Source organism: Juglans regia, chromosome 16, assembly GCF_001411555.2.
Source record: "Juglans regia cultivar Chandler chromosome 16, Walnut 2.0, whole genome shotgun sequence".
Taxonomy (NCBI): domain Eukaryota; kingdom Viridiplantae; phylum Streptophyta; class Magnoliopsida; order Fagales; family Juglandaceae; genus Juglans; species Juglans regia.
This window is the reverse complement of record NC_049916.1, coordinates 13275055-13301321: the sequence shown is the minus strand read 5'-3', so window position 1 is coordinate 13301321 and position 26267 is coordinate 13275055. Positions and strand designations below refer to the sequence as shown.

The following is a 26267-nucleotide window of genomic DNA, read 5'->3' as shown; positions in this document are numbered from 1 at the left end:
TTTTTTAAAAAATAATTATACGTCGTTTGTAACTCATAAGTATAATTATCATTTTTCTTTATAGAGACATGACCCAAGATGGTGACAACAATAGGGGAGGTGGCAACAAAGGACTTGAGGAGGTGCAACCACACCAAGTGAAGAAACAGCTACCCAACATTCAGTATCGGTGGAATGGATTTCCTCTTTGTAATGAGGAAAAATATGAGATTCAATAAAAAATAGATAAATTTGATAAATGAGTGCATAACAATAATGTCATTCTCCATTCTTATTAATGGTTCACCAAGACGTTTCTTCAAATCACAAAAATGAATTAAGCAAGGAGACCTATGTCGCATTTTCTCTTCATACTGGTCGTAGAAGCTTTATCTAGAATCTTGTTAAAGGTTGAAGCTCAAAAAAAGTTGGGAGGGGTTCAAATTAGGAGAAACAATCCAACAGTGTCACACTTATTTTTTGCAAATGACACAATTATCTTTGCAAAGACCATAGAAAAAAATGCTCAAAATATATTGGAGTGCCTAATAAAATACCAAATATGGTCAGGACAAAAGATAAATCTGAACAAATCTTTCATATTTATTACAAGAAATACAAGCTCAGCTACCAAAACACCAATCTCTGGCTGCCTTACAAAGCATTATCGACTAGAATGAAATATTTGGGCTTACCCACCTCTTTCAACAAAAACAAAAAAGAAAACTACATTGAAATCTTGAGCAAAGTGGAGAAAAAATTAGAGGTTGGAAATCAAAGCTAGTAGCTGAGGCAGGGAGAACCATGTTAATCAGATTAGTAGTAAGTACAATACCCACATATCACATGAGTTGATTCAAGCTACCAAAATCAGTTTGCAAAACTCTCGATCTTCAAAAATTTCTGGTGGGGCTTCCCAAAAGACAAAATTCATAATTTGACATTAAAATCCTAGAAGTCCATCCTAACCAAAAAAAGATGGAAGCCTCAGCATCAGAGTGATGGAAAAGATGAATCAAACAATGCTAGCAAAAACTAGTTGGGAAATAAGTGGACCTAGAAATGGGCTGTGGCACTCAATCCTAACTGCTAAATATCTAAAGGACACATCCTTCCGAGAGACATTATAGAAGACATCTGATTCTAGTATGTGGAAGGGAATACTTAAAACAAAAGACTTACTCAAAAGAAGGCGCTGCTTCCAGATTTTTAGTGGACAATCAGTAAATATTTGGTCTGATTCGAGGGTCCCTTCACTAGTAAATTTCAAACCAAAGCCGATCCAAGGTATGGCCTCAAACTATTCTACTCTTACAGTTTCGAGTCTCATAAAAAATAATTTTCGGATTTGGGATGTTCCAAAAATGCAAAAACCTCTTGGATCAGGAAAGTATATCAGAAATACAAAAAATTCAACTCTCAGCAAGAGCACATGAGCAGGATAAAGTTGTCACGGCACTAAACCACAATGAAAAATATTCGGTTAAAACAGCTCATCAAGCATCAATAATTGCCCAAGAACCAGTGCAGAAAAATATCTCAATGTCACTCTTCAAGTCAATGTGGAGCCTCAAAGAACTGCAAGAATGCTCCAAGAACTTCAAGTTCTAGTGTCTTGATTTTGGAGTTTCGTTCTAGAACTAGTCAGTTTCTTACGTGCATGGATGGTACCGGGGGCTGCCAGCCCCCCGTCGCATGCAAAGACATGCACATTTGCGGAATTGGTTTCCCAGGTTCCTCAGGCCCTCCCTGAGGTCTCGATACCATTCAGGCCACCAAAATGTGTTGAAGGTGAGTTCTTTGTGCAATTTACTAAGGAGGAGTTGGATCGTTCGGCAGTTCCTTTTCGGTTCTCTATGGTTTTAAAATTCTTAAGGCAAAGACCATCTTTGGATCGCATCAGAGGGTTCATTCACAGCAGATGGGGACTAACGAAACAGCCAGTCGTTTCAGCTATGCGGAAGGCTTGGAATGTCTTTGTGAGATTTTCAGATGAAGATGATTTCTTGAAATCATTGTCCCGTGAAAGCTGTGATATTGAAGGGGTTGCTTATAGACCCTTTCAATGGTCTACAGATTTTACTGAAGATGAGGAACCATCATTGGTTCCAGTTTGGATCATGTTGCCCGGACTACCTCCGAATCTTTATCAAGAAGCGTTCTTGCGGAATATTGTTGCACCGATTTGAATCTTTTTAAGGAGAGATAATGCGACACGCTGTGCAACTCGTACCGATGGTGCAAGGGTGTGTGTTCTGATGAATATCGATCATGAGCTAATTCATTCCATTTGGATTGGGACACCGAGACATCCTACAAGCATTTTCCAAGAAATTGAGTATGAAACATTGCCTGCATTTTGTTCCGTGTGCAAGGTGCAAGGGCATAACGTAAAGATGTGTAAGGCAAACAAGAAAGAAGGAAAGAGCAGCAAGAGCTTGAAGGTTATTAAGTCAAGTACAATCTGGGTGCCAAAAGATAAAGAAGATGATGCGAAGATTACTACAGATCATTCGGGGAAAACCTCAGAGTCCCCTGTTTTGGCATTGGAAGATGTTGAGATTGAGGTGCCGGTCTTGGATGGTGGCAAGGATGTAGGGAAGTCGAAGTTGGTGTCTGAGAGTGTTATCGAAGAAATGGAGGCCCCCGAGCAGAGGTTGATCTGTGGAGAGGCCAGCGGGACTTTACCAGTGGAGGAGTTGGTCTTACCAATAATAACTCATGATCTGTCTGCTAGAGTTGGTGGCCAACTAGAACCCAGAAGGGTGGAATTCATTGAGACATTACCAGTAGTGGAAGTTGCAGTGCAGAAAGACGATGCTGTAGTTGGTGGCCAATTAGAACCCAGAAGGGTGGAACTCATCGAGACATCATCTGTAGCGGAGGATGCTGTGCAGCTAGAGTCCAGAATTGAAGTGGTATCAAGCGGGAATATCCCAGTAGCAGAAGGAGAGGTGCAGATAGTTCAGACAGATTTGCAGATGGAGTCCAAATCAGAGGATGAAGGTAAGTATCCCCACCCAGGTAAACAAAAAGATGATTTTTCGGATTCTGATTTAGTAGTTAGGAAGTCTCCTAGTAAGCGTTTGTTATGTAGGTCCTATAGGGTTCCTAGCAAGCCCTCTAAGCAGAATCCTTGATTAATAAATTGTTGTTTTGGAACATCCGAGGCCTTGGTACCTCGAGGAAACGATTGAGGGGGCTTGTACGAGAGCTGCATCCTATTATTCTTTTTATTGCAGAACCGTTTAGGGATGATTCTCAGTTGAGTTCTTGGAAGACGTTTCTAGAATTTGATGAGTGTCTTTCTAATGCAAATCAAGAAGGTAAGCTTTGGTGTTTTTGGATGGCTGGTTTGAAGGTGGAGGTTATGGGTGTTTCGGATTAGCACCTTACTTTGCTTATTAACTCTAGCTTATTGATCTCTTCGGTTTATGCAAAGTGTCGGTTTTTAGATCGGAGGCCTTTGTGGTCTAATTTACTTGGTGTTAATAATTTACAGTTTCCTCATGTGATTATTGAGGATTTTAATGTCATTTGTAATGATAATGAAAGAAGAGGGGGAAATCCTAGGATGCTTATTGCAATGGAGGATTTTTGTTCCTTTATTGATGATGGCAGACTTGTTGAGATGCCTTTTTCAGGTAATGGCTTTTCTTGGTGCAACGGACGATTAGGAATGGCGCGTTCATGGGCTAGACTGGATAGAGCTTTATGTAATTCCAAGTTTAAGGATCTTTATCCGTCGGGTAGAATTCAATATCTTCCTAGGAGGACTTCAGATCACTCCCCTATGGTATTGGGTCACTTGGTTTCATCTGCTAGGTATGATCACACATCTTTTAAATTTCAATATGTGTGGACTAATCATGATGAGTTTTGGAGATGTGTTTCTAGTTCTTGGCAGGTGGAGGTTAATGGTACGGGTTTGTGGAAGCTAGCTGCTAAATTGAAGAGGTTAAAATTGGTTCTTAAATCTTGGAACAAGGAAGTGTTTGGCTGGACAGGAAAGCATATTAAAGAGTTAGAAGCTAAAGTGGAGGAAGGTGAATTAAGACTTCAAGAATGTTACTCAGAGGATGTAGAAGCTGACGTTTTAGCGAACAAGGTTGAGCTTGATGTCTAGTTAAAAAGGGAAGAGTCTCGTATTGCTCAACAAGTCAAACAAAAGTGGGTATCGCAGGGTGAGGTTTCGACTGTTTTATTTAAAGCTTTGCAGAATAACAAACATAATATGGTGGTAGAAATGAAGCTCTCTGATGGCAGAGTGATTAACTCGCCTGAAGATATCCATGAGGCTGCGTGTGTTTATTTTGAGGATTTCCTCAAAGCTAAAGCAACCAGTTCTTTGCCAGATCTGGTTGGGTTAATTTCTGAGGAAGTTTCAGAGGAGGAAAATCAATTTTTTGGTAGTATTCCGTCGGTTGGGGAAGTAAAAGATGCACTTTTTTCTATTCCGGTGGATAGTAGTCCGGGGCCGGATGGATTTGGCTCGGGTTTTTTTCAGCATTGTTGGTCCTTGGTGTATCAAGATTTATTAGAAGCTGTTAGTGATTTCTTTGGCGGGGCTGTCTTACCAAGGTTTTACTCTGCCTCTTATATTGTCTTAATTCCTAAAGTTCAGAATCCTACGTCGTTTGGGAATTTTAGGCCCATTAGTTTTTGTTCAGTGGTCTATAAAATTTGTTCTAAAATTTTAGTGAACAGATTTACTTCAGTTTTCAGTAGGATTATTTCTATGGAACAAGGAGCTTTTTTGCCTGGTAGAAGTATTTTTGAAAATATTAGTCTTACCCAGGAGCTTATTCATGATATAAATAAGCCAATTCGCAGAGGTAATATTATGATGAAAATTGATTTTGCAAAAGCTTATGACACGATTGACTGGGGTTTTTTAAGTCATATTTTGAAAGCTTTTGGGTTTTCCCCGAAGGTTTGTCATTTGTTAGTTCAATGTGTTACTACGCCTTGGTATTCTGTGGTTATGAATGGTGTCGCCAAAGGTTTTTTCAAGGGTGGACGTGGTCTCCGTCAAGGAGATCCTCTATCTCCTTACTTGTTCATTTTGGTAGAAGAAGTTCTCTCTCGGCTGTTAAAAAAGAAATTTGAATTGGGGAGAATTAAAAGTTTTTCTCATCCTAGACATGGTCCTGTTATTTCTCATCTTTTATATGCTGATGACATGGTAATTTTTGCAAATGGAGGGAGGTCTTCAGTTTCGGAAATTGTTGAAGTTCTTCGTATTTATGCTGAGTGGTCTGGTCAACAGGTAAATAGCGCCAAGTCTTCTATCTTTTTTTCTAAAATAATTAATTCTGTTAGACGTAGACACCTTTTATTGAATACACAGTTCACGGAAGGGGTGTTCCCGGTCAAGTACTTAGGGGTGCCTATTGTTTCTAGTAGATTGAAGTTAATTCATTTTCAGGATGTTATTCAAAAAATTCGAAAGAAGATTGAAGGTTGGAAGGTGAGTTTTCTCTCCACAGGGGCGAGAGTCATTTTATTAAAGCATGTGTTGTCGAGTATGCCAATTCACTTGTTATCTGTGATGCAGGTTCCGAAATTAGTGTTGCTTCAGTTTAATAAATTATTTAGTACTTTTTTTTGGGGCTCATTTAATGGGAGTCCCAAGAGGAAATGGATTAAATGGGACAGATTATGCAAACCTGTTGATGAAGGAGGGGTTGGTTTGAAAGTTTTGTTGATGTGCAAAGATCATTGCATCTTAAATTTGCCTGGAATTTGTTAAGTTCAGATTCTTTATGGAAAAGATTTTTTTGTGCTAAATACTTGCATGGTCAGCATCCGCTTGAGCTTAATCCATCTAGAGGCACTAGGTTTTGGAAAGCAATTGTAAAAGAAATTCCTGTTGTACTTTCACGTTCCAGGTGGAAGATTAGGGAGGGGAACGTGTCGTTCTGGAGAGACAGTTGGCTAAATTCTGGACCTCTAATGGAGCAGTATCAGATGGTGGGTGATCTGGAATTGAAGGTGAAAGATTGTATGATTAATAACAATTGGGATATGGAGCAACTTGAGCAGCTAGTAGGGCCTGAGAAAATGGAGGATATAGTCAATGAAGTTAGTAGTAGGAGGAATGGTAAGGATCAGCTTATTTGGTTGGAAAATTCGGATGGGTCTTTCACGACCAGAACTGCCTGGTCTTTTGTTCGGATTCGTAATCCTAATTGTCAATGGTCGGATTGGATTTAGAATTCAGCTTTACCTAAGAAGTTTTATGTGCTTATGTGGAAGGCCTTAAACTCATGCCTTGCAGTGGATGATCGTATAAGGAGAATTGGTGTGCCTTTAGTCTCGAAATGTGAATGTTGTCGGGACGGTGCCATTGAGGATATTAATCATGTGTTATATAGTGGTAATATTGCTAAGGCTATATGGAAGTTTAGTTCTAATATTTTGGGTATTCCGTTTGTCCCGAACCGGTCTTGGAGGGCAACTGTTGAGGCCTGGTTCCGAAGAGCATCGAAGTCCTCTCAGTTAGGTATTCTAATGGGAGTTATTCCTGTCATCATCACATAGAATTTATGGAAATGGCGATGTACAGCGCGAATGGAAGGTAGGAAGGAGAAGGTTCAGGTTTTATGGAGATTGATAAAGTATTGGATTAATTAGGTGGGTATTAAGATTTACAAGGATTTCCGGCTTGTGGAAAAGGATGTACAGATATTGAAGTCTTTGAATCTTTCTATTAATTTTTAAAAAAGAGGAGTTTCAATGGCAGTAAGATGGGAGAGGCCGAAGAAAGATTGGTTTAAACTGAATGTGGACGGAAGTAGTATTAATAATCCTGGTATTTTGGGTGCCGGAGGAGTAGTAAGAAATGAGTTTGGGAAGATGGTTTTTGCATTTGCTGAATCCATTGGGAGTGGTAGTAATAATCTTGCGGAAGTTATTGCCTTGAGAAGAGGGATTGAACATTGTAAAAGATTGGGGCTTAATAATATAAATATTGAAATGGACTCGCTTTTGGTTGTTAATTGGGTTTAGGACAGAAGATGTACTCTCTAGTACTTAGAGGATTTTTGGGAAGATATTATGAATATGTTGGCAGAGATGAATTTCTCTATTAAGCATATTTATAGGGAAGGTAATAAGGCTGCAGATTTTTTGGCTCGATTGGGTAGTAATGGGGTCTCTCATGAGTGGTTAGGGTAGACGGATGTTCCTCATCTATTAAGTGGTATTCTTAGAACTGATTCATGTGGATTGGCTTATCTCAGGTAGTGTGGTTGTATTTAGGATTGAGTGTCAGTTCTCTTATTTTCATAATATTCCTTTAGTGTTTTATTTTGGTTTTGTTCACTTATTAGTTTTTTTGTTTGAGTTTTGAGTTGGTGTCTGGTGCTTGGGGCTTAATTAGTCTTTCTTATTATTGTAAAGCCCGAGTACATATGTTTGTTACCACGGTATTCCTCCCCCACAAGTGAGGGCTTATTAATAAAATTGAGTGGGGATCACTATTGGACAGGTGATTTCTCACTCTTTGATAAAAAAAAAAAAAAGCCAATGTCGAGCCTCAAAATCCATGATTGTCATAAATTACTGATTTGGAATAACCTTCCCACTACATCACGGTTTGGTGAAATCTTCATCATCAAGAATCTGAAGAATGCCCACTCTGCAATCAAGAGAAAGAAACTCTGCTGCATCTCTTTGTAGAATGTCCTATTAACAGAATCATGTGGCAATAGAGCAGTTGGCCCCTAAACCTCACAAGCTTGCCAATTGATACAATTTTGGATTGGATTAGAATGATCATTCACCCGGAAAAGGAATTGGGGCTACGTAATGAGGAAAAACATCATTTTCAATTGTTTACAGTTATAATGCTAGATTTTATTTGGAGAACGCGAAACGACATTATTCACAATCATACCTCCTTGTCACTGGAAGAGGCAAAGATCTAGCTAAACCACATCTATGAAGATTATATGGAAGCTTGGAAAGAAAAGCTAAGACAACACAACAAAGAAGAAGAATGGAACACCCCATCCTCAAACTATCAAAGCTTCTCCTTCGTTACAATAATACATGATCAATTCTCAGTAACATCAGCCATTCGAAGGAACCACATGGGAGACATACTAGAAATAAAAACAGAAAAGCTACAAACCACAATTCCTCTAGTTGCAGAAGCTAAAGTTGCACTGTTAGCTTCCAATATGGCTAGTTCTCAAAATCTAGCGATAATAGAAGGGGATGCCCAATTGGTCTTTACAACCATTAAAAGCCCAGCCTCTACTCCCTTTTGGATCATCTCAACTATTACTGATGACATTCAACGTATTTCTCATCATCAACAATGATGGAAATTTGCTAAAATTCGTTGATCGCAAAATTGATGTGCACTCAATAGCGCAATGGGCAGCTACCAATCATGTTTTTAGAAGCTTACCCTTAGATAAAATCCCTAGTTGTTTCTTGTATATTGATAGTAGAAATGATCAACCTTAAACTTTTGTATTTTACTTATTTCTATATAATATGCTTGATTAGGAAAAAAAAAAAAAAAAACTCTCAGTTAGGTATCGTTTGTTTTCATATCCATTCTCATCTCATCTCAAATAATCATTATAATTTTCTCAAATTCTCAAACAAAATAAAATAAACAATTCAAAACTTTCAAATCTCAAAACAAAAATCATATTAAAAAAATATATTCTAATAATATCTTATTCAACTTTCAGCTTTTATCTCAACTCATCTCATCTTATCTCGAAAACAAACAAGACGGTAGGTTTGGGGCGTTAGATGAGACACAAAATTCTCATCCGATCTCATTTCGTCTCATCCCATCTTATTTCCAAACATAATTCAAATATAAAATTTTCAAATTAATCATTACAACTTTTTCAAACTTTCCAATAAAAAATAGAAAAAAATTTCAACTTTTTTAAATCTCTAAATAAAAATAATATTATAAAACTATATTATTATAATATTTTAACTTTATAATATTTTTTATTTAACATTTTCTCTCTCATTTCTCAAAATCTAAAAAATAATTAACTCAAACTATTTTACTGCTATTCACAAACTATCTACTACTATTCATAAAATTATCATCTCATCTCACTCTCCAAACAAATCGTAACTCTCAATCCAAATTGAGATTAAGGCAGGTTTGTGAGTTGAGATGAGATGAGATTTTTGTGAATAGTATTAAAACGAAATTAGTTGAAATTTTTGAAATGGTTTTAGAGAAAGTTTGTGGGTCCCATTTAGATATGTTTGGATGTAAAGTGAGTTGAGATTTCTGAAATTATCTTGAGATAATACTCGTGGGTCCCACCGTTTCATCCTCCTGAGGCCTATGTCTCCATTGCCTTGCTCTTTCACCTTTATATAGTTCCATTTTCACCCCAGATCACGCACCTCCTCCCTCAGCAGCAGCTTCATCCGGCAGCACCGACACGACGAACCGAGGAACCTTCGAAGCAGAGTTTCTCGATGACCACTGCTCCTGCGCATCTGAACCGTGGGTAAGTTACGTCTCTGCGGGGGATTGGTTTATTCAAATTAGCAGTTCGAGTTTAGGGTTTTAATTTCTGCTTTGGACCACTTCATTTCCACTTTCCCTGTCTTCGAACAAACATTTTCTGGTCAATAGGTTATTATCGATGACGATTTTCAAGATTTGTGTCCTCTGATAAAAATTATCCCTTCAAACAATGGATTTCATTTGAAATTGCTTGGTCGATGAAATGATTTTGAATGATTTTTTCGATTTGAAGATTTTTTGCTTCGATAAAAATAATTGATTTCCTAAAAGATTATTAGATTTCTATCCTCTCGTTTCATATTTGTGTGTTCATGAAGTTCCCAGGTTGGTGAATATCATTTTCTTGAATTTTGTGGATCTTCTTTGTTGTTGATGTTTTAATGATTTTTTTCCTCTACGTCCACTAATTTTCTGGGTCTTTCCATCTCCATTTCATCACCTCCCTGGTTCAATGTACACATAACAACGCTGGTAGGAATTATTTTGTGTTGATTTCTAAAGCACCACCCTTATTTCTTTGGCATGTGCTGCTTTTACTTTTGGTTAGAAAGATTATCTTCTGTTGCTTGTGAAGATGCTTGTGTCCTAATAAAAATTGTCCCAAAAACCATGAAAATGAGCACTTGTTCCAAACCTGTGAATTCATACATATATGATGCCGAATGACTTTACTGGCAGTTCATTTGTCAATGCATTTTGTTATGACTACTCGCATACATTGAGGGAAATATTGTTCCACCAGATAGTTTGGGCAGTTTGGACACAAATTTATCATTTCGGTCCCTGGAAGGAAGCTTGTGTTGGACAGATTGTTGAAGTACTTGTTGTGATAAGAAAATGCAACAAAGCTGCTTGCAAAGAACTCATGTTATTTTTTACTAGTGCTGCCTATGTTATTTGAAATTGTTGTGCAAAGTAGGGGGTGTTTGTTTACTGCCTTTTGTACTTTGTTTGCAAGAAATATGGAAAGTAGTAGCGGAGTGACCATATCTACTACTCACCCTACAAGGCCAAAAGATGAAATGATCTAAGGACGAAGACTACTTTGTTTTTGTGGCATTCCCTCCAAACTGCGGATGTCTGCAAAGCCCAACAGTTTTGGCCGGAGGTTTTTTAACTGTAGAAATTATAAGGCTCAAAAGCAGTGTGAATTTTTTGAATGGCTTGATCATGCATGGAATCAACCGAATTGTTGTAAGCGCACGTTAGAGTTAGCAGAATGAAAGGATCGCAGATGAATGTGCAAGAATAGAACATCAAAGATTCCAAGCTATGAAGAACAAGTACAAATATGTCTTGATTGGGTCTTGGGTTTTATTTATTGCCTTACTAGTTTATTTAAAATTTTTCAAAGTTAATGATAATGTAAACCGTTTAATGCTACATTAATGTCAAAACTTGTCCACTTTGGTAGTGTACTCTTCATTGGGTCGGACTCTTGTATTATTTTATAATGACTTCTTTTGTTGTCTATTGGTAGTGTATTTGTTGGAAACTCCAAGCTTCTTTAATTCCGCCCATGCTCTATATTTTACTTGTGATGTGCTCCCTTTTATATTAGGTTCATAACTAAAGCAAACAACCAAATATGTTTACAAAAAAATGATAGACAATACCATTATTAAATGGGGGTTCTTAAATTTTTTTAAAATAATCTGATCATATACTTGGAATCAAGACAAGCCACTTAAATTGATCATGCAATTAGCAAGAATAAGAAAATATGCAATACACATTCATCCCCCATTCCGGTTCTCCCACATAGGAATCCCAATCCAATCTCTCTGTGCAGCCATAACTCTGGCTGACTCATGGGATATGTCTACCACTTCTTTCGTCGAGCTCACGTCCTCTCCCCCATGCATATTTTCTCCATTGAATTGAAGCCTCAATGTATGTTGAATGAACTCATCATTCGGCATCACCGTTTTAATCAGTTTGTGCAGTGTACAACATGTGGTCACGATCATCCCTTGCTTGTTTGGGCTATATCGAGGCATTGCTTCCAATATCTGAAACCGGTTTTTCAACATTGCGAATGTGCACTCGATAACATTGTGCAACGATGAATGACGAAAGTTAAAATAATCTTTATAACCTTGAAACTAACGGGCACCATAACGATCAGATCAATGATACCTCTCTCGTGGATATGGCGGCATAAACTTCTCAATGCAAGGAAATGTGGAATCGATAAGATAATAAATCCTACATAACATGAAAATATACTGAGTTACAGCTTGTCTTAGAAATGTCCCTGGAATGAATGGCAGAAAATTCATCAAGGATTTTTTTGCCACTCACTTCCAATACCAATTTACATATCACGTACTTGGATTTGGCCTTGGAAATCCATTCCGAGCTCGACTCAAGGCATCCTGAAAAACTTGTGCATCATGGGCTGTGCCCTCCCATCTAGTATACACAAACGTGAACTTCATATCAAAGTCACATAAGCATAAGACATTTTGTGCAATCCAATTATAACGATTTCTATATGCGTTTGAAAGACGAGGTGGTGCAACAGCTGAAATCATTGTGTCGTCCAATGCACCAAGACATTTCTACAATCACATATATCAGAAAACACATCCCAGTATTGAAGATGGTTAATCACCATGAAATAAGCATTTATGCATCCAGGAAATTAATTACCTTAAACTATGGATAATTGTGACGGTTACCCGCAATGTAAGGATGGACCCCATGATTGTGTGTCGGCCTAATCACAGTCCGACCTAGCTCATGTAGCAATCGCATGACCATCTTTATATGTCGGTTAATAGTTTCACTAGAATGTTGGAATCGGTCCCCTATGATGCGTTGACCTTGTGCATGGCCAACGAGAAGGGAAAACATGCCTACTGATTCCTCTACTGACACCCTCTCTGTCTGGTTCATAATTAATGACCCCCGTAGTAGGTTGCATACATACTGGAATGCGGACACTTCCATTCGAAACATCTCTTTGCAACTCGTCGGGTTTTTGTTCAACACCACTTGAATATATTGATCCCCCCGTAGACCTATATTGTGGTGGGGCATTGGAACCTGACATGCCCATAATTCAGATGTTAAGTGCATCACATAACTAAGGTTAACCTCCTGCATTGCCGCTTCATCTCCACTAAAAGGATATGTCATCATAAACTCGTCCGCCTCGCTGTTATCAGGCATAGTTGAGCAAGAATCGTCCATCTCGCTGTTGGTCCCAATTGATGGGGTTTCTGCAGAGCTACTCTCATGGTCCATTCTGAATATGGAAAATAAAAATCAAAAAAATATTAACAAGGCCTGAACAAATATGAAAATACAGGATCAAATAAATAATTTTATAAATTATGCTTCTAAATTATCTTACTAGAAGTTGCAAGAAAAAACAAATTTGATTGCCAATAGAGGCCGGATGCTCTCTGAATTCCTTTCCCCTAAATACTATCTTGCAAACAAAACCACTTTTCAATAAAACATATTTCAATAGGTCTATCTCCTCCAGACCATGAGTATATCATCAAAGATCTATTTGAACATAGATCTTCAAATAAATAATATAGCATTGAAAAAATTATGTCGGTAGACTACTGGGGAGCTTTTGTCTTGTAATAGGTAAAGAAACAAGTTTAGACAAATTATGGAAAAATGACTCAATATTAGTTTTAAAAATATATTTCCACAAAATGCAAAGGAAAAAAATTGTTCTTTTGCAGCACATATGCAACAAAATTATAATTAGACCAAATAGTTTGTACGGTATAACCCACGAGTTGATCCAAACATTACATTCTTTCATTGCATTTGGAGTTTAATCTTTGAGTGGGAAAAATCATGTGTGTCCGAAACATTACATATACTCGAAACATTACATTTTAATACAAACAGTTAAAATGTAATACAAAAATCACTGCATTCCACAGGCAAACAAAAGTTGGTTTATTAAAAATCAGTGTGGAAAAAAAAATGTAATTTTTTTGAGAAAAAGACAAAAAAAAAAATGCATTTGGTGCATTTTAATCTTTTATGACACATTGATCATATTTTGAACTAGAAGGATTGATCACCATCAACACCTAAAACTACTGGCACAATCTCAAATCCAATGCTTATCATTTCGCTTTGAGGGGAACCCTAGATAGAAAGGCAACTACCAACACTACTGACAAACCTCCATTCTTTAGATAGAAACATTTCATTAAACATACCCCAAGACCAAAATCGTGGACAAAGTGTGAAGTCTGCTATTAGTTTGCCAATACTTAACATAAAAGATTTTGCCTAAAACAAACTAAGAACAAAAGAATCATGACAATATATAGTTGTACGCAATATAAGATAGAATCTAAAAGTACATCTACAACAACCAGATAACAACATCTAATACAGTGACTCAACACAGACAGCAACATCCGAAACATTACATTTTAATATAGACAGTTCTAATAAGCAGTACCAGCAACATCTATAACGCAACAGCAGCAGCACCAAACAAACCATCTAAACAGACTCACCACCACCAGAAACAACTCCATGAGTGAGTCAACACCAGCACCAACATCTATAACGCAACAACACCAGCACCAGCACCAGCACCACTAGAAACAACTCCAAAACAAGACTCAACACCAGCACAAAATAACTCCAAAACTGACACAGCAATAACCAGTAGCAGTCTCATCTACTTAACACGAGCACCAGCACCAAACAATAGTCTAAACACACTCAGGACCACCAGAAACAACTCCAAACTAGACTCAGCACCAGTACAAAATAACTCCAAAACAGATAAGCAATAACCAGTAGCAGCTAGGGAAGTATTAGAATTGATAGGAATTCTTAATGATAATAAGGATATTCTGATTTGGCTACCTGCGCGGAGTGCGACTTTTTCCACAAAGTCGGCATGGGAGGTTGTGAGAGTGAAGAGGCCGTTATTTGAATGGGCCAAATGGGTATGGCATAAGTTTCTACCGAGAAAGATAACAATATGCATGTGGAGGGCAGTGTTTAATTGTTTAGGCGTTGATGAACAAATTTGTAAAATAGGGATATCTCTCGCATCGGGCTGCAACAGTTGCAAGGAAAGAAAATGTGAAGATTTAGAACATGTCCTCGGCAAAGGGGACTTTGCAGCAGCTGTGTGGAGGAAGGTATCGGCTGAGGTGGGAGTGCCTTATCTCGCCCAACAAAGCTGGAAAGAGAGAGTTCAACTTTGGTTTAATAGGGCCTCCCGCAAATCTCAGTTGGGATTCTTACTGGGCTTAATTCCTTGCATTATAGTCTAGAGACTATGGAGTAGAAGGTGTGCAGCTAGAATGGAGGGGAGAACCGAAAGTCCAATGGAGGTATGGGGTGCTATAAAATTCTGGGTAGGCTCCATTGCTGCCAGAATAAACAGATGCCACTCATCAAACAGCTGGGAAGAAATATTGTTGAGAAAAATGGAGATCCGAATACCAAACAAAAAAAAGAAAAGTGCAAGTGATTAGATGGAAGAAACCGAAGTATGGTCGTTTGAAGCTCAACTCGGACGGAAGCAGCCTAAGTAATACAGGTCACGCGGGAGGGGGGGGGGAATTCTACCGGATGAGAGGGGTCACATAGTGTTTGGATTCTCAAAGTTTTTTGGTTCATGTTCAAGCACAGAAGCTGAGCTAAGGGGGGTGTTAGAAGGCCTAAAACTCTGTAAGCTTCATGGACACATGTCTATAGACATAGAGTGTGATTCAGCAGTCGTAGTAAACTGGATCCTCACCAACAAATGCACGGTATGGCACCTTTGAGACTACTGGGATCAAGTACAGAGTCTATTACAGGATTTTGATTTCTCCATAGCACACCAATACAGAGAGGGAAACCAAGTGGCAGACTCACTGGCGAGGCGAGGGGCTTTGGGCGAGTCCTTAACCTGCTTGGAATGGCTGCAGCTCCCAAGGTTGATGAGAGGCTTAGTGAGATTGGATATACTGGGTACAGCTTACATTAGAAGAAAGTGATAGGCATTGTATAGTTAGATGGCAAGTTTTTTGGAATTCTGTATAGGCTTGGAAATGGTAGGCAGGAAAAAGATAGTTTTTTTATACTTTTTGAATGGTGTTTAAAGGTTTTCCTCCGTCAAAAGTGAGGGGTTCTATATAGTATTCAGAGGTTCCGCCCTCCTTTATTTTAAAAAAAAAAACTAGTAGCAGCAAATAACATCTTAATAGACTTAGCACCAGGTTTCTACAACTCAAGAAGAGACTCACCACCAAGAAAAATAACTCCAAAACAGTATTTGAGCAGTATAATGACAAACACTTCAGCTCATGCATGGGAAGATGTTGTGCTAAGTATTGGTATATTCCTTAACCCCCAACACAGTGAACAGTCAAGCTCATGCATGGAAATAATGTAAACAGTCTATCTCATGCATGAAATAATGTAAAAATATTAAAGATGATAATTAATAGATTTACTTTGACTTTTTTTTTTAAAAAAAAAATTGAACCTTTGAGAAACTGATTTCCTAACATTAAACTCACGGAAATGTAGCTAGTGGTATTAATAATGTCTCAGCCAAAATTTATGCTATAAGTTATTGTGTATATGGCAGAAGAGAAGATACCTATCGAGAGAGGATGAAGTCGAAGCACGCCTCAAGTAGTAATGCTACAAGAAAGACCGAGGAATCAAGAAGTAGCCCTTAAAAAAACAATAAAAAAATAGGGGGGCTTCTCGATACTCACCTGGTACGACCGAGTCTTCAGACCTGTGGTGGTGCAGTTGTGGAGGCAACATTGGGCAGATTTGTGGATAACGATGCGAGGGTTGATTTGCTTCATACGGATGTCTTCCTCTCTATCAACTACTGCTCTTTTATACACCATTGTCCTCTATTCTATAAGAGACAACCGAGCGGTTTTCCTATGCAACTATTGCTGCCAAAGCGAGGTCTGATTTTGCACAGCAGAGGTCAGGTCAATGTAAATTCACTGCATAGAACAACTAGGTTCAAGATTCGGCTTGGTCAGGGTCAACAATAGCTTGCTTGATTGACATAAAAATGTTCAGAGATTCGCACGGCAGCATGGGGCAAAGGGAAAGTAGGGGCTGTGAAGTTGCTTACCTCAAACGATCAAGATGAGCTTAGTGGTGAGTACTCTCACCGGATGCCGTGAGAAACGTTAGATCTACGTAGGCCACTGGACACCGAAGGGTTGAAAAGGCACCGGTCGATAAATGAGGGTTCTTTGTTTAACGACCTGTGTCTTTCCAAGTGGATTTCTGAAATGGCGAATGATTTTGGGTTTGAGGATTTTAGATATGTTTCGAACGGGTTCGCAGATCTGACATTTCTGTGGAGGAAGTGTGCTAGCTTGAGCCTTTAGTAATGGAGGAGGATGGGTTTGTTTGGGGGACAATGCAAGTGTGCTGTGGAGGAAGGATAATGTGACTTGCTCACACTGGGGGGAGTAATGTGGGAGGAGGACAGACGCTGCATGTTATGCGCAATGGGTCTTGTCTATGAACAATGTTGAGATGTTTTGGGAAATGGGGGAGATTTCTGAGAAATCTTGAAGTGATTGTTTGGAAAGTGCATCTCATCTAGTTAAAGAATTGGGATGAGAAATCTCATCCCAACTGAGCACCCAATAATCTGTCTGAGCCTTTTTAAAGCCATGCTTTGATGTCTGAACATAAAGAGGAGAGAGAAGAGAGAGAGAGAGAGAGAGAGAGAATGAGAGAATGAGAGAGAGAGAGAGTATAAAAACTACTAAGTTTAAGATCTTTTCTTACGTTTCTTTTCAGTTAGAAAACGGCAAAGTAACTATCCTTGGAGTAACTATTTCGAGTATGCAGGTTGTGGTTGGCCACATGTTCAGGGAATGCAATGCAAGGGCAGATTATTTAGCATGTATGGCTTTTGCAAGACTAGCTGGGAAATGGTTACAATTCAGTGACGTTCCTGATCATATGCTCAAAGGGATTTTGAAGGTTGATAAACTGGGTCTCCTTGCTTTGCAAGGGTCTGTTTGATGTTTAAGGAAAATGTTTTGGTTTTTTTCTCTGTTGTGGCTAGCGTCTCTTGTATCTGGGTTCCCTCCCCCTTAGTGAGGCTTTAATAAAGCAAGCTCTACCGGCCTTTGTTTAAAATAAAAAAAAAAAACTATCATTGGAGTTTTACCTATTATTCTTTTGTTGTTTCCGTCTTTATTGATATAATAGTTCTACTGATCCTGATATCAATCTGGATTTACCATAAAATTGTCAATATGTATATTCTTAAGCATAATTTTGTGATAATTTAAGTCACAACTTGGATGAGGGGCCGGGAGGACTTGTATTTTTATCATAATGTAGTGGAAGCTGTTGTGTTGGGTTTCCAGCATTATCTTTTGACTCTGGGCATTACCACTTTGATTCCCAGCATGATCGTTCCTCAAATGGGTGGTGGTGATGCAAGGATTAAGCTACATTTTCTTTAATGTTGTTTATTTCCTTGATTATTTTTATTCTAAGTGAGGTACTTTTGTCATCATAGATTGAGAAGGCAAGGGTGATCCGTTCAAACCTTGCTTTTTGTTTCAGGATTGAACACACTCTTGTAGTCTTTGTTTGGGACTCAGCTCCTATCTGTGGTTGTGGGTTCATATATTCATATATATATATATATATATTATATACCCACAAATTCAATTGTACTAGCCAGGAGATATAATGTATTCACAGATCCTCATGAGGTTAATTAATCTTTATACCTATGCTTGAAACTTTCTCTCTGTTACTTTTTTTGTAATTTTTATTCCTATTGAGTAGTCTGACATTATGCTGGACTTATTGTCTGCCTTACGAGTGATTTTTCAGAGGTTCATAGAGACTATGAAAGGAATACAAGGTGCTCTGATTATTATTGCATGTTTCCAGATGGTTATGGGATTTTTAGGCATTTGGAGGAATGCAGTAAGGTAAATTATAGATAACTGAAAGTTTCATGAATGGCAGGGTTTGTGAATTGGTTTGTATTCAAGTTATGCTAGCTATTTTGTGATCTTTCTCTAATTGCTGGTTTGGGTTCCTTAGTCCCCTTTCTGTTGTTCCGTATGTAACTTTTACGGGGTTTGGGCTTTATCATCTCGGTTTCCCTTTGGTAAATAGTTCTAAATCCTTCACTTTGCCTTTAAGTCTTAATGTTGATAATTACTTATCAAAAACAAAAAGTCTCAATGTTGATAATTACTATCAAAACACTTTTTTCTTTATTTTGCTTGCAAATTTTAATTTGCTATGCTTGTTATCTTACATTGTAGCTTAATCGAGTAAACCCATTTGCAACCGATGGCTTTAACAGTAGTAGGACAAGGAACAACATCCCATGTGTAGTTATCTTGAAGAGCCTGAAGTTTTTCAGACATCCCCTCATGCCAACATTCATGTTTAACAACCTCAAAATAACTTGACGGAATGGGAATGGAAGACAAAATAAAATGGAGAGAGGTATGTGAAAAACCATACCGATTAGGAACAGATTGAGTAGATAATTTATGACGTTCATGGGATGACAAATGAACAAAACAAACACAACCAAAGTATGCATATCAAGATAACGAGGATGCTGATGATAAAGACAAAAGTAAGGAGTATCAAAATTCAAGACACTGGAAGGCAATCTATTAATTAAATAAACTGTCGTAGACAAGGCTTCAAACCAGAATTTAGGCAGAACAGAGGATTGAAGCAATAACGTATGAACAACATCCAACAAATGTTTATTTTTACGTTTAGCAACACCAATTTGCTAAGGTGTATAAGGACAAGAGCATTGAGAAATAATGTATTTTTGTTGGAGAAAATCGTGAAACTTACAAGACATATATTCGCCACCTGAATCAGACCTTAAAGTCTTGATCCTTGAAGAAAATTGAGTTTCTACATTGGCAATGAATTGTTGAAACACAGAGAAAACCTTGGATTTAGAACATAGAAAATAAATTCAGGTATGCTTGGTATAATCATCAATGAAAGTAACAAAGTATTTATAATTCGCATGTGAAATAACTGGAGAAAGTTTCCACACATCACTATGAATCAAATCAAAACACCGTTCAACATGACTACCATGAGAGGGAAATGAAGAGACTTACTTTTACCTAATTTGCATGTGGAACAATCAATGGAAAGATGAGATGAAAATTGGTCTTTATTGCCCAACAAACCAAAGTTTACTAAATGAGATAAAACAACTGAGTTAGGATGACCCAACCGTATGTGCCATACTTCACCCTTATTGTTTACAGTGTTACAAGCGAAAGAAATAACAGTAGGAATAGAAAAATGCAAAGGAAACAATCGTTCAACTTTAGGTCCCTTCATGGCAAAATATGTTGAAGTTGGCTTCCGGGGTTGATTGTTATTATGGTTTTCATTTCACTGGTAAGTAGCGAGGTTTTGTATGTACTCTGAACTTCATCTTCTGTTGATCTTGGAAAACAGGCAACTAGTATCACATCTTGTGATGCTCCTAACCTCCGTTTGGGATGAAACAGAGACTTAGAGTGCTGGGACATATAACACAAGGCTACATACCCCCATTCGTGATAGTTAACATGCAATGCATCCTAGTATGTAACTAGTAGTATGCAATAACTACAGTGGATAGAAGGGTGAAAACAGAACTTATGCCAGAATAACTAAAACATCCCAATGCATTACTGATCATCATAAGCTCAAAGTCAAATCACAGCGTAACTTAATACAACTACATATTAAAGTCTTTAAAGTTAAATTAATCACTTCACGCGTTCTAGAGCATGAAGGACTAAGACTATAAACATGATAATCAAATCTAGTCTCCTCTCGAGGTCAGGCTCCTCCTCAATCAGTCAGTCCAGTGCTCCATCTAATCCGCTCTTCTCGTATCCTGACACAACTTTTATAATTTCAAGTGTAGTGATAATGGGTTCACAAGGTGTGAGATTTATATGAAATCTTAGTAAGTTAACAACCAAATTGCACAAAAATAAATTATGCATGAAGAATGATAAATATGAAATGTAGAAAAATGTGCGTGTGTCTCCCAGCCAAATTCCTTAACGTTTTCAAAACAAGGGAGACACATATTTTCATTCAAAGAATATTTTTACTTTAATTGTCAAAAAATAATATTTTCATCATAACATTTCATCATTTTTAGCAATTCCTAAATTAATCATAACATGTGATATCGTCATAGTTTCCAATGTGCATTGTGAGTACCTGTCAGTGATCGTAGTACAACTCACGTTGAAACTACGTTGTCTGCAGACTCTTTTTTAATGCATTGGTAATATAACATAACATCATCATAACATATACACCCACTAGCATTAGATGTCATAAAATTTGACTTTGCTCCTGCGTTCTTTAAAAAGAACCCATTTGAATCCCGTTGACTGTTCTTTGTCAATGCAAGGGTTACATCTCCATTCTTAAACACTCCAGAGTAGACATAAGAGTTACACTAGGATAATTCCCCATCCTAACCTTTGGGGTCGTGACAAAAATTATTTTCATGCTAACTTGAAAAATGTGTTTCATGACATGTGCATAGATATCAAATTTTTCATGTGATAATGACATTTATAGATGCAATATGCTAAAATGGTAGAAATATTACATGTCATGTATATATACACTCAATGTATCTATAACACAATATTTTAAGCACAAAGTGATAATTGAACATGAATGAGATATTTAACAAAAAATCATAAATAGTCTGTCAAGGTGTAAGTTAGAGGCTAACTTACAAACTTCCTGAGTAATCGAAAAAATGTCGTAGCAGTTGAAATCAAGTGCGTACTAAGTTATGATTAATACTTCTATGGTTGTGGTTCAAAATTAAAGGTTTCAAAAATAGATATTTACAAAAACACCCCTAGGCTCTAAAAAATTGTCGTTATGGCCCTAAATTTCACTAATTACAAACGAGCTCCAAATTTAACCAAAATTGATAGACTTCATATTTTGGCATTCTAAAATCATAGATGCCCTTGGATTTTCAAAAATCAAAGTGGAACTTACCCAAACAGTCCCAACCCGTGGCATGCACTCTAGTTGATGCCTAAGTGTGTTTCAACTATTGATCCCTATGAATGCATGCATAAGAGATTTTCTTTAATTACAAATGATCACTAACATCTTTAATGACATAATAAAGGCTAATTATTGGGTAATCAAGTTCATTCCGACACTTAATCATGGCTAAGATATCCTAAATGTCTAATTTATTCAAAATCGATTTATAATTGATGATCAAAACAAGATAGATTTAAAACCTATCATGACATGCTTTCAATCAAAAATCAAACCTTCCATAATTATTCTAAAACAATAATAAATCATATTAAATAATGCTTAAGACATGCTATAGCTAAATTTTTACTTAAAATCATTTAATCATTCAAACCACCCTTTAATGACCTGGTTTTGAACTAAGCTTGATAATCTTCTCAAAACTCAACCAAAATTAGTACCAACACTTGGAAAAAAAACTTGAAATACTAACTAAGATCAAGAGCAAGAAACCCTACAAATTTCGTGGCCTTCCAAGCACTCAAGGCAGCTTCGCTCAAGAACACTCAAAAACTCACAAAAAATCTACTCGATTTCACTCTATTGCTCTCTAAGGGGGATAAGTGCTCTCAAGACTTAGGAGAAAACTTGGAGCTGAGGTGTGAAGAAAATGAGGGGATGAAGGGGCCTTTTATAGGCAGCCAAAGGGAGGGGACGTTGGCCTTGGTCCAAGGTGATTGGTGGAAGGTGGTATAAGAAACTGAAATTTTCAAATTTGCACTCCATCACTTGTGTCATCTTATGCAGACCAAAAAAGTGTCCTAAACCACCATGATTTCACTTTATATAGTTGCTACATTACTTCTATGGGGGCTGGTCAAGTATGGTATAGAAGAAATAGAAAGAAAGCCAACAAAACCAACCATGGGACTAACGGGTTCAAAATGATTTTCTTTGGATAGTTTTGCTCATTGTCTTAACTCATTCTTTTGACTCATCATCATGACTTATTTGTGCAGGTGCAAGATCAATTCTTGAAGGCTTTTTCTGGTGGTAGAAGGTGGAGGGTTGGTTGCCAAGTGATTATGGAGGTATAATTCAAAAACAGATGATGCAATGGAGGGTGGTTGTTGAAAATTCAGATTGTCTTCATCAGTTTGTGTCATCTTGTGCAGGGGGAATAGTGGCCTGAAACCACCACAATTTCTTCCTCGCTGTGGATCCAATGGTCCTACAGTGGTGGCCAGGTCTTGAGGCATGGTTTAGTTGACAAAAAGTCAAGCAAACCACTTATGCTAACTGGTGGGTTCAAGTGGTTTCTACTTGGTAGATTTGAGCTTCGATTTTTTGATGGTTTTGGGTCGGAAAATTTGAGTCAAATTTTTCATGATGGTCATGGAGCCCCTTGGGGATTAGGTGGTGAAGGAGGTGACATGGGGTGGTGGCTCAACCATGGTAGATGGTTGGTTAAATTCCAATCCAATCAATTGCTACACAAACAAGACCAATGTGCACTCAGTTTGATCATTTGAGTTGATTTGTGTAACCAATTTCGTCCAAGCCTCAAACTAAGTTTGAAGGGGTCTCATGAGGTGTTTAAGGACCATATTACCTTTGGAGAAAAACTACAAAAATGTTGGGTCTAAGGGCAAAACAGTCCAAGCATACAAAATACAATACACAAAGCCGATTGATGTAAGGTTTGGGTTTGATATGTCATTTTCCTTAATGACTTGTGGGGAGATTTAGTTAGGGTATTAGCAAGGTCTAATTATGATGTAATGAAGTAATAATTCAAGAAAATTCAAATTAAAAGATTTAATTTCAGATTAAACAAAATTAAGTTTCAAAGCATAGCTTAAAGTTCCCTAACCTCAAGTATGATGGTTAATGGTCTTAGCCAACTTTCAAAACTTAATTTGGGTACTTAGGGTATGATTTGAGTTTAAGGAAACCAACGGTATGATGTATTGGGCTATCAAGTTGAATATTGAAATAAACCCAAACATGGTTTTGGGCATTGTGGGCTTAAAAGGACCAAGTGTGTGAGTTCATGGTTTAAGGGCTCTTGGACTAGGCCCATGAATTCTCTAAAGTCCTAAAGGCCTCACTAAATTCACTAATGGGCTTACTTTTCTAATCATTAGCTTAATGGTACTAAGTGCCAAGATTAAAGTTAATCTACTATCAATCTTAATGTAAGTAATGACTCAAAATTAAAAGTCTAATCTAGAATGCTTCTAATGGTTACTTAAGCAGGGTGTTACACATCTTATTGAATGATGTTTTATATTTGACAGTTGGCAAAGGAGATAATTTTCTCTAGGACCATGGTGTAAGATTAGAAGCCTTCACTTATCCAAAAAAATAAAAATAAATAAAGATTAGAAGCCTAGGACAAACCATTAGATGACTCTTGATTCTAGAGAGAGATATTGTCTCGTTTGTTTTCGCAGATGAGATGAGATGAGTTGAGATTAAAGTTAAAATTTGAATAAAATATTATTAGAATATATTTTTTTAATATTATTTTTCTTTTGGGATTTAAAAATGTAGAATTGTTTATTTTATTCTATGTAAGAATTTGAAAAAATTATAATGATAAAATAAGAGGAGTTAAGAGGAGTTGTGAAAATAAGCGAGGCTCTCTCTAGTTCTATTTGCAATAACACTATTTTTCAAGTGGAATGAATATATTCGAGAGGACACTGACCATCATTTATTAATCAAATGGTGCATGAAGGAAAATAATCAGTCAATTGGGTGTACTCATTTTTCCAGGACTGTAACAGGTAGACATACAAGTCTCCCTACCTGCGCTAGGTTTTATTTTGTTTTTTGTTTCTCAACGCACTATCTTTTGCTTAATGAGATCATCTACATAAGATGGGGGTGGGGCTGAGATTGTGCGTTAGAGACCTGTTCATTGCGAGTATAACATGCTAATATTAAAATAGAATAGAAGAGAAAAAAGATCATCCATCAAGCTGGCAACTTTGTGTGTACTTGCAGTATCTTCCCCAGTTGTTGAAACGAGAGAGGCCAATATGGGATCGATTTGCAGTGCTCTTCTCAGTTGGAATTACCTGGTTATATGCACAATCTCTTACATCAAGTGGTGTGCATAGGAACAAACCTGCAAAAACTCAGATTAGTTGCCGCACAGATCATGCTGGACTCTTTACTGCAGCTCCTTGATGAGATTTTCCAAACAAGCTCGTAGAAATATTGACCAATTGCTTTCTTTCTTTTATTTTTCTCTTGAAAGTTGAAACCACCATTCATAATTTGATGTAACAGCTTCATCAATAAGTAATCTGAGGTTAACGTTTGATAATAAAAGTTATCGTGCATTGCCTAAATGCACCCAAGAGGAAGATATTGTCGGAACAAGAGAATTGATGGTTAACTGTTCTTAGCTCCAACCCCCTTGCCCTACAAAAAAGAAAGAAAAGTAAAGTAAAGAAAAGAAAAACGAAGTGATGAAAACAGCTTGCAAACTAACACAATTTCTGTACAAGGGATTGTTTTTATATTTCTGATCGACTGCATTGATAGCAAATTAAAGTAGAACTTGAACAGCTCTGAGAAAGTTGATTCAAGTCCTCACTACGGGGAGGGCCTCAGAATTCATATATATGTTCTTCCTGTATTTTTCATATATATGCTCTTACTGTATTGTTACTCTTCCTAGATGTTACAAAACCGTCCTGCGCTGAGGTAGTGAAGCCCCACATTTCATGCCAGTGAAGCTTTTGCAATGATGGCTGCTTCTTTTGTTTCACTTTATGAGGTTTACTTCTGAACAGGGATTTCGTGTGTTTCTAGTTCATTAGCTAGCTGCTCCATAACACCATTCTCTGCAATTTACTTCTGAAAGCGTAGCAAACATTTCATGTGACCACCTCATTAGCTTTTGTGTTGAATTTATGGATCTGCAAAAAAAATTTCATCGTTCTGAAATGGATACGACATACAAAAGTAAAAACCTTTCACTTCCGATGCTCCTCTTATATTTGCAGTCTGCTGGTATATTTTTTGCAACAGCAAGATATGGCAGCGCTACACCCGTGCCACCTTCAGTCTAGCCGTGGTGTTGATTGGCTGGTAGGACATGTTTAAATGATGCCTCATTTACATATTATGATTCTTTTTCCAATCTAAGCTAAATATTTTGCTGCTTCATCACCTGTGAAATTTGTTTGATTTTCAGGGAATAGGAGTTTTGCTCAATGGCATGTTTGGCTCTGTAACCGGCGTTTCTACATCAGTGTAAGAATTAACTAACTCTAGTTTTTTTGTCATCAATGAATATTAATTCAACCTGATGCAGCTGAAAAATAAGGTTCTCTCTGATGTTACCTACCATCTAAATATGTGTATCCTTTTCTGACTTCTTTTGTGCGGGAGAGTAGGGGGAAGATTGGTGAACATGCCATGATTTTTTGGTTGAAAATTGAAATATTCCTGGAACTGCCCTTTCATATTTTGAGTCTTCTTGCAAGAGTCACGGACTATGCCCTGCCATCTAAAGTTGAAGTTGAGGTTGAAGAGTCATTCAAATATCAGCAGTGTTTATGATTTTCTTCTGTATTTGGTGTGCTTGCTTAACTCCATAAATAAATGCTTCAAGCTTGTTTACAGTGTTTGGTGTTAAAATCAGAATCAACATATCATGCTCAGAATGTAGAAGGGCATTCATCACATTCAGCATTGAGATAGTGATTGTTTTTAGTGG

At 37.4% G+C, this 26267-nt stretch overlaps 1 pseudogene; it reads left to right on the top strand.

The window, feature by feature from the left end:
• The first annotated feature begins 68 nt into the window (after positions 1 to 68).
• LOC108998119 lies at positions 69 to 25805 on the top strand (annotated as a pseudogene).
• The last annotated feature ends 462 nt before the right edge of the window (positions 25806 to 26267 follow it).